Genomic DNA, 22,767 nt, shown 5'->3' with positions numbered 1-22,767 from the left:
ATCAACAAACAATACAATCTAGAAAAAAACATGGTGTCAAGCGGACACGAATCATAACCCCTTCACTGTAATTCCAAAGCTACCAACGCTACCACACAGCTACAACAGAGCTACACAGATTTGTTCGTATTTATTGTTTTGGGGCAAAAGCATCTCAGTCTTTCAAATTGACGAAAGTAAATGATAGAATGTATATATAAAACAATACGCAATAATTGTAAGCAATCACAGAAAATGGAAAGCGTCTATAAGTAAAATCATTACAATAAGAATGGAACAAATTCACTGCTAAAAGTGTGTTACATGTGGTGCTGCTGCTGTTGCCAGTGTGTGTGTGTACCACTGGTGAGAACTGTACACAACCGAAGGAACCGTGCTTATCAAGACAGGTGAACAGTTTTCTTTTGTCGACTGTACATGTATCCAGCTTATAAAATAAAAGATGTGTGTATCTAAGATATGTATATTTTTCGGCTTATAAAATCCCAGTGCACAAATATCATATAGTCTCCACAATGAGTGGCTGGACGAAGCACTATCTTCACAAGGCTTTTGTACTGACTGACTAATTAGAGAATACCGCACAAAAACAAAAGAAGAATATTCATTACTACCTGATGATGTAGGCAAGACAAAAGTTCTCATGCCCCTGCTAGAGCACCCAGATGGAATTCGCTTTGATGATCTCTGTACTTATATTTTTTCAAATACACGTTGACAGAAAAAAATTGCAGCACAAAGAAGGAATTGTGCAACATAAACGAAAGTTGGTAAGCATGTTTCTACATCCGAAAGATGATGTCTACTCAGATTTCGAGCCAGTTACATAATGGTGGTGCTAGTAACGCCACTATGAGGATGCAAATCAGGCAGGTTAGCTTTCAATATACTCTGTAAGGTCGTGAGCGTTAGATACCTTTGAGATTGGATGTGGTGAGTTGATGGTAGTCAAGAATGCCTTTAAAGCGACAAAGACGCCATTATCGACACCTCACTAAGTTTGAACGAGGTCGTGTAGCGTTCTTTCTGCGATATTGCAGAAAGACTTGGCGGGAATATGAATGCTGGCAGTGGTGATCACGAAAATCTACAACCCCAAGAAGACTGTGCTCTGGATGGTCATACGGCACTACCAAGAGGGAACGCCACCGTGCTTGGTGTATGATTCTGGCACATTGTACTGCATCTGTAGTAGCAATTTGAGCAGCAGCTGGCACCACATTGACACAATAAACTCTTATAAATCGCTTACATCGAGAACAGCTCCAAGCCAGACGCCCTGGAGCGTGCGTCCACTGACCCAAACCATGGTCAATTGTGACTTTAGTGATATCAAGCGAGGGCTCATTGGAGGGCAGGGTGGAGGTCTGTTGTGTTTTGTGATGGAAGGTAGTTCTATCTCGGTGCCAGTGATGGCCTTATGTTGGTCAGAAGGAAACCAGTTGAGGGCTTGCAAACAACCCACCTATTTGCTAGACACATTGGACCTACACATGGAGTTATGGAACATGGTGCCATTTCATATGACAGCAAGAACAGTCTCGAAATTATCCCATGCACCCTAACTGTAAATTTGTATGTAAATCTGATGATTCGATCTCTTATGTTGCCATTCATCAACAGCACTCCAGTGGGTGTTTTCCAACAGGACAACGATCGCCCACAACATACTGCTGTTGTAACCCGACATGCTCTACAAAGAGTTTCGACATGGAGTACCAGCCTGCTCAGTCACCGTATCTGTATTCAGTCGAACATATATGGGACGTTATTGGATGACAAATCCAGTGTCATTCACAAACAGCATTAACCATCCCGGAATTGACTCACCAAGTGCAACAAGTATGGAAATCCATCCCACGAATTGACTTCTGACACCTGTACAGCACAATCCATGCACGTTTGCGTTTTCAAATTCACCATTCTGTTGACTATTAATGTACCAGTGTTTCACATTTGCAATGACTTTTCTCGTGCTTCCAGTAACCTATGTCTATCAATGTTAATCACTTAAATATTTTTTTCCTAGTCAAATGAATTCCCAAAATTTCATTACTCTACATTAATTATTTTTTGGTATTGCGATTTTTTTTCCTTCAGTGTATTACTCAACCCAGATATCAACTATATCATGAGATATCGATGGACATTGACAGCATACCATACAAGACTCAATGTAAGTAGCAATATCCTTCCAAGTTAAGGAGTGTAGCTGAATACTGTGATTATATTACATGTAGCATCATCAGAAAATCAACATCAAGTACGTAAATTCTTCAGCTCTGGGTGAGCTCTGAGTGTCTATATCTTATATTTGAGTCAAACATACTGTAGGATTCGAAAACAGTTGGTATGGGATAATGCAAACGTTATTATCATTTTCAAATATGATAATACGAATTTAAAGCATTTTTATCAAGCACTTGTAAGAACTCTTATGACATTCAATGAGTTTACAATTTTATGTGGAGATTGCTGGAATCATGTACAGTATCGGTTGAAAGTTGGACGTCTATGATTCTGCTGTGTGCATACACAAACTCGGAGTCTGAAATATTATTATCACGCGTAGTAGCAAGCAAGCGGTTGTCGATGGGAGTCAGAAGTGATCGAATGCAGAGTGTGGTGAGAGAAGCCATGCAATATGAGACGTCGCAACCTACTGTGATTGTGCTAGTAGCGCTGGAAAGACTTTGGTATTAATTGAGGATTTTTGGTAATTTGCCTTTTTGCTGCACGTAGTTGTTGGTTGCTTGGGCACTGGGGGGATTTTGTCAGATTTATGTATGCATACACTCACAGTCATATTCGTATCTTTGTTGTGGCCGGAAATGTGTTTATTGAGTATAGACATTGTTGAATAATTAAAAGTCAGTGTAAAGTTTGTCAGCACTTAAACCATCAGTTTTCTGAATATAGTAAATTAAAAGTTTTTATTGGTTTCTTTCAATTTTCTTTACATAGTTTAAGGTTGGTTGACGAAACCCCTCCTGATCATTCAGTTTCTATGTATAAAAGCATGGCAGTAACTGTTGCAATAGTTGATGCATTGCACTCTGCATGGCTCACAGTATTGATTTTTCGAAACACTTTAGCATGCTGCTAATCACATAGTTGCAGCGGCAAGATGGGGTAAGTTGTCTGTTGCATACAGGAGAATTGCAGAACAATTGTTAGGAGACGTTAGAGGATACTATAAAACTTGAAATCAAATGGTTGAGGAAGAATTGATTTCTTTATAACTCGTGGGAGTCGTAATTAATTTTCTGTTCAAGTTTACGTCCTTTCTTTGTACTCAGTCAGTACACCATTATCGTCAAAGGCGCTACATTATGTTTCGGCACATCCTTTAAAATAATTACCGACAGTGTTTCAGGGTTGTTGGTTATTGCTAAAATAGGATAGCTGAATGACTATCAATACAAATACAATTTTCAGGATGTTTTTTAAAAGATGATGGTATATGTATGCGATGTAAAGGGACATTAGCAAAATGATTGAAAGTAAGCTAGAAAAATATTGTGTTCAATCCGTGATGATGATGATGATGATGATGTTTGGTTTGTAGGGCGCTCAACTGCACAGTCATCAGCGCCCACACAAAGTCCCAATTTTTTTACACAGTCCAGTTTTTTTACACAGTCCTCTCTAGTCACGGTCACGAATGATGATGATGACGAAATGATGAGGACAACACAAACACCCTGTCCCCAGGCAGAGAAAATCCCCAACTCGGCTATGAATCGAATCCGGGATCCCGTGATCCAGAGGCAGCAACGCTAGCCACTAGACACGTTCAGTCTGTGATATCACATTATTAGCTGAACTGTACTGTGGTAAAAGCAACATCCTTTGAAAACATGTTACATCAGTGTCCTGCAGTGATGCACCATAAATATTGTGTACTGTAACACAACAAGCGTCGCAATTGGTAGCAAAGAATTCTTCTGAAATGTTCCTACAGGTAAGCTCTGTGAGGGCACGAGTGACAGCTCCATAAAATCCAAACACGTAAGGGCGTCAGTCAGTACACTCATATACCATGCCTTGAATGGCTAAGTTAGCATATATCAAGTTTCTGAATGTAGATTCTTTTTGTTGTATATTTTCAGTGCTTTTGGGTAGTCCCCAGCCATTCAGTGTGGTCCACAGAGCACTTATGCCGAGTCAACCAGATGACTAGTAATCCTGAACTTTGGAAGAGTGGTGACACTAGGTGACTATAGCCCCATGGAAATCGGAACAACTATTTTCGACTGCCAGTGTTGCATAAGGAAATAAGTCAGTTATAAATAGGTCCCACAACACATGATGTCAGGATAAAACCCAGAAAGTCTGATAACAATGCAGACTGTCTCAGTATCCCTAGATCTGCCCTCTTGGATTCTGTAAGTAAAACAAGTGACCTGGCAAACATGCAGGCTGGCCCAGTATCCACAAGTCAGCTACATTGGATATGACAAGTTTCTATCTGGAATTGTGAATCAAAAGGCAGGGGAAAACTCAGTAGGACAAGTGGCTTATATCTGTCACATTGGGTTTTCTGCTTAGGGAAATTAGACTAGGTATGCCATGTTAGACTTCTGAATTTTCCACCATTTTATACTTAGAACAATTGGGGTTTGGAGATTTGCCACCAATGTTTGAATTTCCCGCCATTTTTTACTTAGGGCATATGGCCTAGGTTTGCTGTAGCTTCAGAGCGTCTGGGGGTGGAGAAGGAATGGAGGAGATATCTGGAAAAGTTGCATGACGCTATTGGGTGAAATCATCAGAAATGTAGCCGGCCGAAGTGACCGTGCGGTTAAAGGCGCTGCAGTCTGGAACCGCAAGACCGCTACGGTCGCAGGTTCGAATCCTGCCTCGGGCATGGATGTTTGTGATGTCCTTAGGTTAGTTAGGTTTAACTAGTTCTAAGTTCTAGGGGACTAATGACCTCAGCAGTTGAGTCCCATAGTGCTCAGAGCCATTTGAACCATTTTTTGAACCATCAGAAATGTGGCAACAATGCAGACTGTCCCTGGCCCAGTATTGACATTTCTCCCCTTACTACACTGCTGGCCACCGTAAATGCAACACCAAGAAAGACAAGAGGTAGCACAACAAATTTTTTTTTGTAGATAACATGTTGACCAAGTATCAACTGATTACGTTTACAGACGTCTGTGCCATGTGGTTCCTGCCAGAATCAGTAGCCAGAGTAGCCGCCATTGTTGGAGATCACCGCTGCCACACGTCTCGGCATTGAGCCAAAGAGGCGTTGGATGTGTTCCTGGGATACAGCAGCCCAAGCAGCTTCCACACGTTGGCAAAGATCATCTGGTGTGGCAGCTGGGGATGTAATCTGGGTCACTCGTTGAGTAACCATGGACCACATGTTTTCTATCGGCGAAAGATCCGGAGAGCGAGCCGGCCAGGGAAGCAATTCAATCTGGTTATTGACGAAGAACCTTTGGACAACGCGTGCCACGTGTGGTCGCGCATTATCCTGTTGAAATATGGCTGTGGCCGAGCCCTGAAGGTAAGGAAGGACAACTGGCTCCAGCACCTCGGATATGTAGCGCCGGCTATTTAAAGTACCGGCAATGCGTACTAGAGGCGTGCGAGAGTAATATCCAATACCGCCCCATACCATAATACCCGGTGGAAGACCAGTGTGGCGGTGCATAATGCAGCTGTCCAGCATGCTCTCTCCACGGTGTCTCCACACGCGAATCCGACCATCGTGGTGCTGCAGACAGAAGCGTGCCTCGTCAGTAAAGGCAACGTCATTCCATTCTGCTGTCCACATCCGTCTGTCATCACACCATTGGCGACGGAGACGTCTGTGGTTCTGCGTCAACGGTAGACGAAGCAATGGACGTCTTGCGGACAGACCACTCTGCTGTAAACGGCGTCGAATGGTACGCGCAGACACTGGATGATGCGTTACAGACGCAATGTGCTGTGCTATGGTTCGGGATGTCACTGAGCGATCCGTCACTGCCATACGCACAATTTGCCTATCAGCACGTGCAGTGGTGCACCGAGGTGAATGCGATCGACCACGTCGGTCCGTCGTACCCTCCTGCATCCAACGGTCACATATCCATATTATAGTTGTTTGGTTTCGTCCAACACGACTAGCGATTTCTCTGTATGATTATCCACAATCTCGGTAAGCCACTATCCTTCCTCTGTCGAACTCGGATACTTGATCAAACGATGTTCGCTGTTATCTACGAGGCATAACTGATCGTCTTGTGAAACAACCACAAGGTAAACACACGTGCCGAACGTACACTCGTCGAAATCGCCAAGCCTTAAATGGCGTTATGAGGTGGCGCCACAGGCGCGCGTGATGTGCGTCTGCGCTGAAATTCTAATCAGTTGCATATCTTATCGCTGCAAACCCATGGTGTAAATTTCACTTGATTCGGATGCATCCTTCAGGGTGTTGCATTTACGGTGGCCAGCAGTGTACCATAAACACTGATATTCCTGACGCCAAGTGGAAATAACTGAAAGAAACAGCATTCAGTCGATTTAGATGCTCACATAGTCAGCAAGACAAGTGTTCGCAGTCATAATGCTAAGTGAAATACTGGTAATACAGTGTGCACACTTCGATTTTACATAGCCTATTGTTCTTGTAAGATATGACGAAGTGATGCACTAAAAATTAATACGCGTTATATTAAAACATTTTATGTAGGGTTTTCATTTTAACTGAAGACATTGAAATATCTCGAAAACTACACATCAGACAGAAAATGTAATAATTCCAATTTGTTTGCCTCGGAGGGCGACATCCAATGATATCACACTCAACACCCACTCGACCACTATGTGGGTGGCGAGAGGGGAAACTTTGAAATCTTCAACGGGAAACCCCAATTTTTATTACAGATTACGATTCTACATCAGAATCTACATGGTTTTGTCTGAAGGATTTTCTTTGTTTCGCCATAGGTGGCGCTGTAAACGGAGGAGTAGAGATGGACATACAATCATAATTTACGACATACTGCTCAACGGCCCTGGAATATCCAGTGGTACATGGGACCCCACCTCCATGCGGTGAGGGTAGGACAGCCCAGTATTTCATAACGTCTAATTGGAAACCCCATATCACGGCGTTGTATTCCTCTGACACAGCGAACAGGGAACTAGTCGATGGGGCACTCTGGTTGTGGCTCGACGTGAGTGCTACTCTACTTTTCCATTCAGAGTAAGTGTTCAAATGTAGGACTGCCAACTCCAATACACTTAGTGATCTGCTTTTCAAATAACCAAACACAGTACAGAAGCATATCTGTGGGAATGTCAGCATAAGCGTTTCTGTGCCTGTTGGCACTTGCTGGTACACCTTATCTTTTAAATATCCTCACAGCAAGAAATCTGGCGACATCAAATCCACCAACCTAGTGGGCCAATAAAGAACAGTGTAAACATGGTCTAGCACCTCCCATGCTTCAACTAATAAAGAGCTGGGCAACTATCATGTTGAAACCACATACATTATTAAAGTTGTAGAGCAATATCCTGCAATAGTACCGGTAATTCCTGTTCCAAGACATTTAATAATTGCACCCATTCAACGTCCCATCGATAAAATACAGACTGATGAGTTTCTTGCCCATGGTGCCACGCCATACATTAACTGACTAAGGATGTTGACGGTCAACTTGCCTTAACCAGTGTGGATTGTTTATATTCGAATAAAGCATGTTATGCCATTTAGTACAGTGGTTCGTGGATATAGACTCATTAGAATATAGAACGTTGGCAAAGAACGTGTGGGTCGTTCGCATTTATTGACATGTCCATTCACAAAACATTACCCGGTTATGGACATCAGCACCATGAATATCTTAATGATACATGGTATGGATGATACTTACGACGAAGCAGTTTTGTGAGAATACTTCCTACAGACATACCAGAATCGCGGTGTAATTGCTGGGCACTTATCTGTGAGTTGTGGTACACTGCTACTAGTTCACCTATTTTATTAACTTTTCCTTTAACACGTTTGCTTCGTTTCCTTTGCCCAGTCTGTATACTGCCATCAGACATAAAGGTGTTCACAAAAAGAATGAACGAGAGCGAGCTTTCCCTGGAAAATGCTCAGCATATAAGGCAACAGCAGCCTCAGCGTGTCTCCATGAATGCAGATCATTTAAATGTTTTCTTTTATGGTTGCAACTTTCATCGTACACTTACACATCTGTTCTCCAAATGACAGGTAGGTGTGCAGTCAATAAACATCATGCAAGTGTTGTAATGTTTAGAGCCGCTGTCTGTTTCCGTCTGCACGATACATGAGCTCTGGCTGCAGTGTACTGTCTGTTATGATACGTCTTAATTAGATACATGACCATGGTGGTGCGTCAGAGGAGTACAACATTGCGAATGCCGTTTCCATTTAGAAGTTATGAAATACTGGCGTGTCCTACCCTTGCAGCATGGAGGTGGGGCCCCACATGCAATTTGATGTTCAAGGGCCATTGAGTGTTGTTGTTGTGGTCTTCAGTCCTGAGACTGGTTTGATGCAGCTCTCCATGCTACTCTATCCTGTGCAAGCTTCTTCATCTCCCAGTACCTACTGCAACCTACATCCTTCTGAATCTGCTTAGTGTATTCATCTCTTGGTCTCCCTCTACGATTTTTACCCTCCACGCTGCCCTCCAATGCTAAATTTGTGATCCCTTGATGCCTCAAAACATGTCCTACCAACCGATCCCTTCTTCTAGTCAAGTTGTGCCACAAACTTCTCTTCTCCCCAATCCTATTCAATACCTCCTCATTAGTTACGTGATCTACCCACCTTATCTTCAGCATTCTTCTGTAGCACCACATTTCGAAAGCTTCTATTCTCTTCTTGTCCAAACTATTTATCGTCCATGTCTCACTTCCATACATGGCTACACTCCATACAAATACTTTCAGAAACGACTTCCTGACACCTAAATCTATACTCGATGTTAACAAATTTCTCTTCTTGAGAAACGCTTTCCTTGCCATTGCCAGTCTACATTTTATATCCTCTCTACTTCGACCATCATCGGTTATTTTACTCCCTAAATAGCAAAACTCCTTTACTACTTTAAGTGTCTCATTTCCTAATCTAATTCCTTCAGCATCACCCGACTTAATTCGACCACATTCCATTATCCTCGTTTTGCTTTTGTTGATGTTCATCTTATATCCTCCTTTCAAGACACTGTCCACTCCGTTCAACTGCTCTTCCAAGTCCTTTGCTGTCTCTGACAGAATTACAATGTCATCGGCGAACCTCAAAGTTTTTACTTCTTCTCCATGGATTTTAATACCTACTCCGAATTTTTCTTTTGTTTCCTTTACTGCTTGCTCAATATACAGATTGAATAACATCGGGGAGTGGCTACAACCCTGTCTCACTCCTTTCCCAACCACTGCTTCCCTTTCATGCCCCTCGACTCTTATAACTGCCATCTGGTTTCTGTACAAATTGTAAATAGCCTTTCGCTCCCTGTATTTTACCCCTGCCACCTTCAGAATTTGAAAGAGAGTATTCCAGTCGACATTGTCAAAAGCTTTCTCTAAGTCTACAAATGCTAGAAACGTAGGTTTGCCTTTTCTTAATCTTTCTTCCAAGATAAGTCGTAAGGTCAGTATTGCCTCACGTGTTCCAACATTTCTACGGAATCCAAACTGATCTTCCCCGAGGTCCGCTTCTACCAGTTTTTCCATTCGTCTGTAAATAATTCGCGTTAGTATTTTGCAGCTGTGACTTATTAAACTGATAGTTCGGTAATTTTCACATCTGTCAACACCTGCTTTCTTTGGGATTGGAATTATTATATTCTTCTTGAAGTCTGAGGGTATTTCGCCTGTCTCATACATCTTGCTCACCAGATGGTAGAGTTTTGTCATGACTGGCTCTCCCAAGGCCATCAGTAGTTCTAATGGAATGTTGTCTACTCCCGGGGCCTTGTTTCGACTCAGGTCTTTCAGTGCTCTGTCAAACTCTTCACGCAGTATCTTATCTCCCATTTCGTCTTCATCTACATCCTCTTCAATTTCCATAATGTCCTCAAGTACATCGCCCTTGTATAAACCCTCTATATACTCCTTCCACCTTTCTGCCTTCCCTTCTTTGCTTAGAACTGGGTTGCCATCTGAGCTCTTGATATTCATACAAGTGGTTCTCTTCTCTCCAAATGTCTCTTTAATTTTCCTGTAGGCAGTATCTATCTTACCCCTAGTGAGACAAGCCTCTACATCCTTACATTTGTCCTCTAGCCATCCCTGCTTAGCCATTTTGCACTTCCTGTCGATTTCATTTTTGAGACGTTTGTATTCCTTTTTGCCTGCTTCATTTACTGCATTTTTATATTTTCTCCTTTCATCAATTAAATTCAATATTTCTTCTGTTACCCAAGGATTTCTATTAGCCCTCGTCTTTTTACCTACTTGATCGTCTGCTGCCTTCACCACTTCATCCCTCAGAGCTACCCATTCTTCTTCTACTGTATTTCTTTCCCCCATTCCTGTCAATTGTTCCCTTATGCTCTCCCTGAAACTCTCTACAACCTCTGGTTCTTTCAGTTTATCCAGGTCCCATCTCCTTAAATTCCCACCTTTTTGCAGTTTCTTCAGTTTCAATCTGCAGTTCATAACCAATAGATTGTGGTCAGAATCCACATCTGCCCCAGGAAATGTCTTACAATTTAAAACCTGGTTCCTAAATCTCTGTCTTACCATTATATAATCTATCTGAAACCTGTCAGTATCTCCAGGCTTCTTCCATGTATACAGCCTCCTTTCATGATTCTTGAACCAAGTGTTAGCTATGATTAAGCTATGCTCTGTGCAAAATTCTACAAGGCGGCTTCCTCTGTCATTCCTTCCCCCCAATCCATATTCACCTACTATGTTTCCTTCTCTCCCTTTTCCTACTGATGAATTCCAGTCACCCATGACTATTAAATTTTCGTCTCCCTTCACTACCTGAATAATTTCTTTTATCTCGTCATACATTTCATCTATTTCTTCATCATCTGCAGAGCTAGTTGGCATATAAACTTGTACTACTGTAGTAGGCATGGGCTTTGTGTCTATCTTGGCCACAATAATGCGTTCACTATGCTGTTTGTAGTAGCTAACCCGCACTCCTATTTTTTTATTCATTATTAAACCTACTCCTGCATTACCCCTATTTGATTTTGTATTTATAACCCTGTAATCACCTGACCAAAAGTCTTGTTCCTCCTGCCACCGAACTTCACTAATTCCCACTATATCTAACTTTAACCTATCCATTTCCCTTTTCAAATTTTCTAACCTACCTGCCCGATTAAGTGATCTGACATTCCACGCTCCGATCCTCAGAACGCCAGTTTTCTTTCTCCTGATAACGACGTCCTCTTGAGTAGTCCCCGCCCGGAGATCCGAATGGGGGACTATTTTACCTCCGGAATATTTTACCCAAGAGGACGCCATCATCATTTAATCATACAGTAGAGCTGCATGTCCTCGGGAAAAATTACGGCTGTAGTTTCCCCTTGCTTTCAGCCGTTCGCAGTACCAGCACAGCAAGGCCATTGAGTAGCATGTCGTAAATTACGATTGTGTACCCATTTCCGATTACAGCCCCGTCTGTGGCGAAACAAAGAAAATGCTTCGGACAAAATATATGTAGCTTTTGCTGTAGAGTCTTAATCTGTAATAAAAAACGGGGGTTGCCAATGAAGATTTCAAAGTTGCCTCCCCACCCCCATTCACAGGGTTGGGTGGGACGTAGAGTATGGTAATCATTGGATGTCCCATTTCGTGACAAACAAATCTGAATTATAACTTTTTTGATCTGATGTGTATTATTCGAAAAATTCAATGTCTGAAATTAAAATGAACACTCTGGATAATCATGTCATTGTTATTATTATTAAAACACTGGAAAATGCAGTACCTTCCAGAACGCCATTTACTCTCTTAGTGCACATCTCGCAGAGGTCCGCGCTGGAAAAGGTGGTTGTTTGGGCTTTTGACAGGTGATCACATTGATGTGGTTGGACAGTGTAGATCAGGAGCATTATGTACAGAAGCCATGAGGTAACAATAGGAATTGGGAGCAAGAATGAAGTACTGAGATTAAAAATGGGATGTGACGACAATGATGCAGTCTTTCTACTCTATTCTTCACCCAACACATCGGAGAAGAAATGACGGAAATTAAAAGAGGGCTCACAAGTGGGATTAAACTCAAAGTGAAAGTATACCGACGATAAGATTTGCAGACGACATTGCTGTCCTCAGTGAAGGCGAGGAGGAATTGCAAGACCTGCTGATTGGAGTGAAGAGCCTAATATGGGTTCAGAACACACACACACACACAGGAAGACGAATGTAATGAGGAGTAGCAGAAATGTGATAACCGAGAAACTTAACATCAAAATGGGGACCACCGAGTAAATGAAGTGAAGAAATTCTGCTATTGTGGAAGCAAAACAATATTTGACAGGCACAGCAACGCGGGTATTAGAAGCAGATTAGTACAAGCAAAGACGACATATCTCGTATATAAAGTCTACTAGGTAATATTAATCTGAGGAAGGGATTTCTAGGAATGTAAGTCTACAGCACGGCACTGTATGAATGTGACTAAGAAAACCGCAAAAGAAGAGAAGCGAAGTTTTTGAGATGTGCTAAAGAAGAATGTTGAAGGTTTACAGATGAAGTCGGATGACAGATCGTTCGCAGAAAATAATGTGTGAAAAGACTGGCAAGAAGAGGGTACAGGATGCTGGGACGTGTGTTCAGATATCATTAAATAATTTCCATGGCATTAGAGGGAGCTGTAGAGAGCAAAAAGTGTAGGAGAAAACAGTGGTCGGACTACAACCAACAAATAATTGAGGATGGTGCTACTCTGACAATAAGAGCTTGGCACTAAAACGCCGCTCCCGGGAAGGAGGAGGGGTGGGGGGAGGGGGGGGGGGGAAACGACCCCAAGAGCGTGGTTTGATCAAGTAGACAGAGCATCCTTTCTCTGCCTGCGTTTTCTCATGTTTTACATGCCAGGGAGAAAGATAACACTGGGAACCGGATTGGAGTGTGTTTAATTCTTGTCTTTACTAAATGTGATGTTGAGCACACTGTGTACCTGTAACAACCTGCTCGAAACACGGAAGATCGTTGGAATGAATGAATGCTGGTGTAATTCAAAACACATTCGACTGGAAGAATTCAGGAGAAAACTCATGCTTTAATTTCTCGGTCGAAGCCTGGGAGCGACAATTCAAATTTCAAAGCTGGTTCGAGGTGCCAGTCTGGCGTGCGTGGGAGTGTTATATGCTCGGTTTTTCGTACCCGAGGCTCTCGCGATTGGCTCTCCCTGACTGTCCGAGAGGGACGCTTCTGTTCGAATGTCGTACGATAAACCGTGTGGAAAATTTGAGGGGAAAGAACGAGGTGTTGTCCATGCTGTCTTCTAATTGGAGGGACGCCTGCTATAATTGGCAGACTTCTCGGTGATTGGTTAGTGCACTCCCAGCAAGTTTGTTCACTCTCTATAGGCCTAAGCAGAGACGAGGCAGTTCGGATTTGGAGAGAAGTTAGCGGGACTCTGACGAGACGAGTCGCAGCAGAGAGTCGCTGTTCCGTAAGCATGAAGTGTTGCCTCTGTGGGCAATTCTACGAGGCTTAGTGTGGGGTTAGCCCCGTTTTAAGTTAGGATTGTCTATAACGACTAATCTTTATTGTTAGGAGCTGTGCGCCATTCTTGCAAGAGATATTTCAAAATTGTTCTTTGATCAGTCATGATTCACTTCATACATCGCGTGTCAAGCTAACTTTCAAGATTGTGTTCGATGGGACTCATAAGTCATGTTTGAAGATTCAATCATTACTGGAAAATGATGAACTTAGCCTTCAGCGTCTGTGAGTTTGAGTCTTTGTGCGTGGATAATTGTGCTTCTATGTTGCATTCCTGAATCAGCCCAATGTTTGCTGAATAATGATGATCATTATGTTAATACAGAACCACAATGACAAAATTTTTATGATGTGTGGTCGACGTTAAATGCAGTTCAGGAGTACGCTCCATTTTTCTCAATAAATGTTTTTCATGCAGCTACGTAGTTCGTTAAATTTCGTCACAGTGTCCAAACCAGCACATTTCCCTCCTCCTGTAATCTCTAAAGTTGCGTAACGTGTAAGAGAGAATTACTTGGAAATACTCGTAGTTGGTAAAGTGTAATCCCTGACTTGGTGATCTAAAGTTTTAGTTAGGTTTCCGTTGCGCGTTTTTTCTTTGTGGTAGAAACTAAAGTTAAAATTTCACTTACTATTCACGGAATTTCAGACGATTTGGCACTCAGGAGTAGGCAGACAATGACAACTGCTCAATAGGAAGTTCACGGCTACAAAAAGAGCCTATTCTAGGACGAAAGTCGACACACCACAGATTTATAAATATAGAGGAGTCTTTTGAAATTCCGTTCCTGCAGTCTGGTGAAGTTAGTACCCGATTTTCGAGAAATATATTTATTTTCTTTCGGAGTTCTTGATAGGTATGCCATAACTGCAGAGTTCTCTGTATAAAATTTGAACAATTCTACAGGATTTATCGAAGAAAACAATAATATTTGTGGAAATTATAATCTCGTACAAAACTAATTCCTAGATTTCGGAAAAAATTAATAATCACAATTCTCAATAGCTCCCAAAGAGTTCTACAGAAAACCATAATGACATTTCTTTGTGCAGATACTAGTTTACGAGATAACTACAATAATAAGGGATCCATTTCCACAGTCATGTGAAGTAGGTCCCGACTTTCGAGAAATATACATTTTTTTTTTCGGAGTTGTCGGAAGATATGTTATAGTTCTATAGTTATCTGTACTAAATTTGAATAGTTCAGCAGATATGCGCGAAAAAATTAGTAATCTGGAAAATTTTAATGTTGAAAAAAATTATTTGCCCATTTGCGAAAATAAAATTTTGATCACAATTCTGAAGCGTTCCCCAAGTGCTCTACAGAAAAGCTTAATGATATTTTTTACACAGCTTATAGTTTATGAGATAACTGTAATAATAAAGAACCCATTTTCAGTGCAGAAAATATACGAAATCGCACTAGAGTTCTGATTACAGTTCTGATCACAGTTCTGGATAGTACCGCAAGAATTTTATCGAAAAACCTAATGTACGAGGGCAGTTCAATAAGTAATGCAACACATTTTTTTTCTCGGCCAATTTTGGTTGAAAAAACCGGAAATTTCTTGTGGAATATTTTCAAACATTCCCGCTTCGTCTCGTATAGTTTCACTGACTTCCCACAGGTGGCAGCGCTGTACGGAGCTGTTAAAATGGCGCCTGTAACGGATGTGCGTTGCAAACAACGGGCAGTGATCGCGTTTCTTTTGGCGGAAAACCAGGGCATCTCAGATATTCATAGGCGCTTGCAGAATGTCTACGGTGATCTGGCAGTGGACAAAAGCACGGTGAGTCGTTGGGCAAAGCGTGTGTCATCATCGCCGCAAGGTCAAGCAAGACTGTCTGATTTCCCGCGTGCGGGCCGGCCGTGCACAGCTGTGACTCCTGCAATGGCGGAGCGTGCGAACACACTCATTCGAGATGATCGACGGATCACCATCAAACAACTCAGTGCTCAACTTGACATCTCTGTTGGTAGTGCTGTCACAATTGTTCACCAGTTGGGATATTCAAAGGTTTGTTCCCGCTGGGTCCCTCGTTGTCTAACCGAACACCATAAAGAGCAAAGGAGAACCATCTGTGCGGAATTGCTTGCTCGTCATGTGGCTGAGGGTGACAATTTCTTGTCATAGATTGTTACAGGCGATGAAACATGGGTTCATCACTTCGAACCTGAAACAAAACGGCAATCAATGGAGTGGCGCCACACCCACTCCCCTACCAAGAAAAAGTTTAAAGCCATACCCTCAGCCGGTAAAGTCATGGTTACAGTCTTCTGGGACACTGAAGGGGTCATTCTGTTCGATGTCCTTCCCCATGGTCAAACGATCAACTCTAAAGTGTATTGTGCTACTCTTCAGAAATTGAAGAAACGACTTCAGCGTGTTCGTAGGCACAAAAATCAGAACGAACTTCTCCTTCTTCATGACAACGCAAGACCTCACACAAGTCTTCGCACCCAAGAGGAGCTCACAAAACTTCAGTGGACTGTTCTTCCTCATGCACCCTACAGCCCCGATCTCGCACCGTCAGATTTCCATATGTTTGGCCCAATGAAGGACGCAATCCGTGGGACGCACTACGCGGATGATGAAGAAGTTATTGGTGCAGTACGACGTTGGCTCCGACATCGACCAGTGGAATGGTACCGTGCAGGCATACAGGCCCTCATTTCAAGGTGGCGTAAGGCCGTAGCATTGAATGGAGATTACGTTGAAAAATAGTGTTGTGTAGCTAAAAGATTGGGGAATAACCTGGTGTATTTCAATGCTGAATAAAACAACCCCTGTTTCAGAAAAAAATGTGTTGCATTACTTATTGAACTGCCCTCGTAATTTCTTGTGAAGATATTTATAATTGCAATAATGTGGGATCCACTTCACTAACACACAGCTTTTCGACACAAGCTGAGCGTCGCTGCCCTAATTGTGATCGGTGCTCGGTGCATGTAGGTACAAGTAGTCACATCTAGTGTTGACTGCCCAATGCTGACAACCTCAGCGATCTAACAACTTATTGCGTTGTATTACAACAACTTAATTTTCATTTGATACTGTTTGCTACAATTAAATACTGGTTTTGAAGATAGGTGTCTCTATAACTTGCTTTCACGAGCTTTTGTTACTTCAGAGTTCGATGCATACTGGGATTTTCCAACATTTAGCGAGTATAGGCTATGTTTTCCCTAGAAAAGTTCAGATGCGTCATACAATTCAAGTACCTTTTCTACCTTCATACGTTCATCCTCGTAACTGGGAAACAAGGATAGAGGTAGGGTCTTGTGTGCTTAGAGGTGGTAAAAGAATAACTGACTCAAGAAATTACATCGATTAATTTACTTCTGTTCAAAAGACACTTGTCATCTACAGTTGGAAATAATCTCCTCGATGAGAGGGTGAATGCTGTCGTGGATCTGGCTTACGGTGCTGCAGCTGCCGGTTAGTGTCGTTTGATCAAGAAAACTCTTGGCCAGAATTCTGGATCCGGAGTGTGTGTGTGTGTGTGTGTGTGTGTGTGTGTGTGTGTGTGTCTGTGTGTGTGAGAGAGAGAGAGAGAAAGAGAGAGAGAGAGAGAGAGAGAACGAGAGAGCGGGTCGGAGCTCTGAGAGCTTGGAACCAGGAGTTGTCTGTTCTCTCTGCTCACTAGAGGGAGTCTCAGGACACAAGTGTTTATAGACTTACTTAACATCTTTAAATGATTTAATTAATGTATATAAACAATATCTGTTGACGCACTGGAATTTTACATACCATTATATTTGATTCTGTTATTCTTTCTTCATTGTTAGTCTGATATTGTGCTTTGTAGTGTCTGTCAGTGTCATGCCGTCTATTACGTGAAAGAGTACTCCGAAAGACAATGCAAAAGTCTGTTCCTGAAGGAGGTGCTATAAACAAAAATAAGAACATCAAACCTATTAAATGAGTCTTCGAAAAATTTTGCCATTATTAATTTCTAACTTTCATTATGCAGTGAACATTTCCCAGAATTGAGAACATTTGCACATAGTTCATCTCGCACCTATCGTTCTGTTTCTCTCTCTCCATCCCTCCCTTTCTCTCCCTCTCCCTCCCTCCCTCCCTCCCTCTCTCTCTCTCTCTCTCTCTCACACACACACACACACACACACACACACACACATACACACACACACACACGCTCTTCGCATCTACAATCCTGGCCCAGAGTTTTCTTCACCAAACGACACACAGCAGCATTATCACCATAAGCGGGGTCCCCGATAGTAGTAGGATAATGGCGCTCTGACCCCAATTTTGATATCGAATTGATATGCAAATAAATTAAATTGATCAGTTCCCCCCCCCCCCACCCCCACCCCACCAAGCCCACCCCAACCCTCATTCCCTGATGAAATCATGTGTTTTCCACATCCTGGACCTGGGTCCTCACACCCTCCCCATCACTCTGCCTCCCCAACATACCCTATTGGCGGGAGTTTCGTATTTTGCTGGGAATTTCTTTGTCCCAGGGCTGTGCTAACGTCCCACCCCATGCCCCACCCTGGAATGGGTTGGCAGTTAAAAATGGCGGTCGCCTTTCTGGACCTTGAACCCTGGTCCTTCTGGTTGGTAAGCCCAAATGCACCTTGCATATTCCCACCCCCCCCCCTCCCTCCCATCCCCAACACATGGAAACTGCCCAGATGCAGGACTAGTTAGTGTACGTTATTTGTTTTGGTTGGGAAACTGAAGTAAAAATCGGGTCTTAATTAGGTAATTGGTCATAAAGTTCAGGCCTAATTACATAACTATATGCATAGCGCTATAAAAGGACTGCCTAAAATCGCAATATAACTCCAAAATTGACAATGCCATACAACTGACATTACCCTGCCGGGAAAAAATTCACAATACAACTCGAAACTAGTGGAATACATACTCAAACACTACACTACATCAACAAGCTGGCAGGAAAAAGGCTGGGGTGTAAGGTACTATCTTTTTTCTTTTCTTTTTTTTATGGGAAATATATTCAACTGACGAGATGCTGGTGTTGGACAGAGAGGAGTTTCATAAGTGTATTAACCGTAAGCATACTGGTGGGCGCTGTATCTATCGGAATTTGAGGCCAGAGTTTGCTACAGGCACCTTTTCGACAATCACCTTGCAGCCCAGGTAATCAAAGCCAATACAAGCTACCACAACTGATGGAAAATGAACAACTGTTCTAACTACACATCAAAATTGTCAGGAAAAAAAAATCAGCACTCATAATGAATGGGTCATAATGTAACACATGTACTGGGGAAAATAACCATCTCAAAAGACTGCAGAGGGGGCAGCAGTTGAATATGCGCTCTCCTCAATGGGCGCTTACGTACTAACCAACTAGGAGGCAGTTTTATTTATCCCCCCGCCGTTCCCCTCCCTCCATATCTACCTCCATCTCCTCACCACCGGGATAGAGGCCTGTTCTATCTTACTGCTGGTGATCCACAAAGAGATCCTTCTGGTGGCACCGATATACTGTTTCCAGTCTGCAGAAATCAGTCATAGATCGACAAAAGCACGAAGAGACTGCTTCTTGCAGTCATGTACATGATTACTGTTCCGGGGTTGACCATCGCCAGAAGATGCCATTTACAACACACGCAAGGTATTAAAAACTAAAGAGGTTCTGTTATATTACTGGCGAACAAAAAATAAAGAAAATGAAAACATGTTGAGGCGTCGCAGCATATGGACACTGGGCGAGTCTGCAGCATTGAGGAAAGCTTCCAAACAACTGTCTGAAGGTGATGACCTCTGCATTTAAACCTATGCTCCACAGTGACAAGTAGCAGATACCCTGTGTTCCGCCAAGGCTCCTTCCATCTCAACTAAGTAGAGTCAGTCAATCATCGTACACCTGTGAGCGAACGAGATGGAAAGGACACTGTTGAAATGGGGCGATGCACAGTAATACACACTGCAGTCGATAGCTCGATCAGTCTTGGCAATTTTGCCGGTTGTTCCGTAATTTCAACGTCAGCCAATGACACAACAGAATGCTTCCCAATTTCTGCATCACCCCTCCACTACTTTGCAAATACCATATACTAGATTGTGAATACAGATAGGTGATTGTGCAGTACATTCATTTGGTCATATACATAAAAGTATACCAGTTGTTTCGTAGGTTATCTACATATTTCCAGCGCATCGATCATAGTGTAGAATTTACCATTACGACTGGCCATTCCCTGTGTGAATGGACATTATAGAATATTCTCGCATTCTTAGGATAAAGTCGGAGATTGGCATATCCCTCCAACATTGTCCTTGACCAATCCTCCCTGCAACATGAATCTTACCCACGGCACCCACCCAAAAGCACAAGATCCCTCCAGATGCATATGTGTTGAGGAAGATAGCACCTTTTATCAGAGTGTAGGAGACATGATAGTGTTGTGGTAATATAACAGACAACGAAGAAGAAATATGTGGTTTACACATGATGGTGCTCCGGACAGACAGATCTAACATTCTGCGTGGTGTCTGTTGTTCTATGTCGTGTCTCCCTACCACTTTCGCGCAACGACGCTCTGAGCGTGTTTTTTAGGGAATTGACTAGTTTGAACCTGGGACCTGTTGCTGGTAAGGAGACGTCAGACAACACATGACATGTAGAGTTCAGAAGAGTTCAGTGAGACTAGCGATGATATAACCAAATACTTAATGATTTCAGCGTCAGCTCCACTGCACTCCCTGTAAAAGAATCTTAATACTAACTAAATTTAGTGGAAGGGGTTCAAGGCTTTCCTATTTTTAGTTAGCTGGTAAAATAACGTCGAAAAAGCAGTTAAGTTTACCATTGGAAATTTTATTCTACTCACAAAACATTGTTTATAAATCGCACTATTGATAAAAAGGACCGAGCGAGGTGGCGCAGTGGTTAGCACACTGGACTCGCATTCGGGAGGACGACGGTTCAATCCCGTCTCCAGCCATCCTGATATAGGTTTTCCGTGATTTCCCTAAATCGCTTCAGGCAAATGCCGGGATGGTTCCTTTGAAAGGGCACGGCCGATTTCCTTCCCAATCCTTCCCTAACCCGAGCATGAGCTCCGTCTCTAATGACCTCGTTGTCGACGGGACGTTAAACACTAACCACCACCACCACCTGATAAAAGGAAATGTTTTAATACAGGATGATAAAAACCAACTGCGTTCAACAGAAATGTGAACGAATATTCCCTGAATGGGTTTCCAAGTTCTACAATGGATCGAAGGATGACCTATGCCATATCACATCTATAATCTAGGTTTAAATTAAGTTTCACAAAAGAGAAAACTATCGAAATGGTCTACAGTGACCCTCAATTATCTTTAATTACTTATCTAACTTGTCGTAAATTACAATGGCTGATGTGGCTTCTCAATAATTATATAACAGAGAAATCATCGCATTTCAGATTTTAACTTATGTAGCAAATGTGAATACCATGAGATTTAATTGACGATCAACACTAGTATTACGTAAAAAGGGGATGTAACAGATGAGACTTCTGCAGTTCTGAGTGAAGCCTTATGCGCTCAGAAATGCGGCATCGCGTGCATTCATTACCTTGTTGGTGTTCGTCAGGGGGCGGCGGCCGGCGCAGCTCCATATAGCTCGCCGTCTCGGAAGCAACTCTCTCCTAACTTCTCCTTACTACAATTTACCGAAGTTGGTTTTAAAAAAAAACTATCTGGCTGTGTTTTCATCTGACCAATCAGGGTCTCAATGTTAACCTTAAGTTCCGCCTACAAAAATTCTGTCTATCCAATGAGAAACGTTATACTTTTCGTGGTGGGGCAATGTTTTTAAAGTTTGCAACGTAACAGTGACGCGAAAAAGTCTCACGCTAAAACTTGCAACTGGTGTGGTCCTTTTAGTGTTATCGTAAGATCTATAGTGTTCTTCTGGAGGGTTATAGCTTTTTAACATGGGCTGGGGGGTGGTCCTGGCGGTTACTTTTCCTGGTGGGGCAATATTTTTAACGTTTGCAACGTAACAGAGACGCGAAAAAGTCTCACTCTAAAACTTGCGGCTCGTGTGGCCCTTTTAGTGTTATTGTAAGATCTATACTGTTCTTGTGGAGGGTTCTAGCTTTTAACATGGGCTGGGGGTGGTCCTGGTGGTTAGCTGGCGACGTGGGTATCCGTCCCTTATCGTAGGGCCTTCTAGCTTAACACGGTCTGCTCTCGGCTTCTGTTCTCGTTTCTCCCCTCGGAACTGCGTCTGTCTCACAGTGGGAAGGTATGACATGCATTTAGGCATTCTTGTGTTAGTCTGTGGTATTCCATTTGCTCACTCAGTACTCGTATTACTTTGGTTAATTTAATGTCACGATTTATTCGGAGCTATGTGACATACTACTGGATTTGCTTATCATGTCAGGCTTTTCATGGAAGGTGTTGGATTTGCCTGACACCTTACACAGAGTTTGAAACATTTCATGTAAATCAACAGTGCTATCAATTCTGAAGCATTATTCCACAATCTGGAGTCAGTAGCAGGAAGGTACAGGAAGGTACCGCCATGAGAGGAATGATGGTTGAACATAAACACACACTTCAATGGTTACATGCTTCTACACCTAAAAATGCTGTATTGTTAATGCCATACAGTTTCCGAAGTACTAGTTGTGCAGAATGCAATGCTCTTAATTCTCTAATGCAGGATATATTTGTCCAACATCAGACACACAACCACCCTGCAAGTTTCCTACCCTAATCACTACAGTGACAATCTTTAAAATGCTAAAATTACTTCTTTCTACACTATTCTGATGTCCTAGGATGGCATCGTCAGTGTATATCAACTTGCTTGAGTTGCTCATAAACCAACTAGAATGAAGTCGGGGGACTGCTGTTCTGTCTTTTAGGAAATTAATGGATTTTATACATATTTTTAAATCGGAAACGTATGTACCCTCAATCACATTCCCCGCATCAGTCATGTATATAATTAGTAGTAGTAGTATCGGTTTTGATGGATGTGGCTATGTCTCGCTAGCAAATAGAGCGAAAAAAACTGACTTGAATATTTTCGATAGCTGATACATTGAGGTATCACCCACATCCTGCTGCACGAAAACGC

At 42.4% G+C, this 22,767-nt stretch overlaps 1 protein-coding gene across 3 annotated transcripts in view; it reads right to left on the bottom strand.

The window, feature by feature from the left end:
• LOC126260823 (juvenile hormone esterase-like) overlaps positions 1 to 22,767 on the bottom strand; it is a 553,778-nt gene that overhangs the window by 347,108 nt on the left and 183,903 nt on the right. The window lies entirely within an intron of this gene.

Source organism: Schistocerca nitens, chromosome 5 (assembly GCF_023898315.1).
Source record: "Schistocerca nitens isolate TAMUIC-IGC-003100 chromosome 5, iqSchNite1.1, whole genome shotgun sequence".
Classification (NCBI taxonomy): Eukaryota; Metazoa; Arthropoda; class Insecta; order Orthoptera; family Acrididae; genus Schistocerca; species Schistocerca nitens.
The sequence above is the reverse complement of the archived record's forward strand: the minus strand, read 5'-3'. Positions and strand labels throughout refer to the sequence as shown.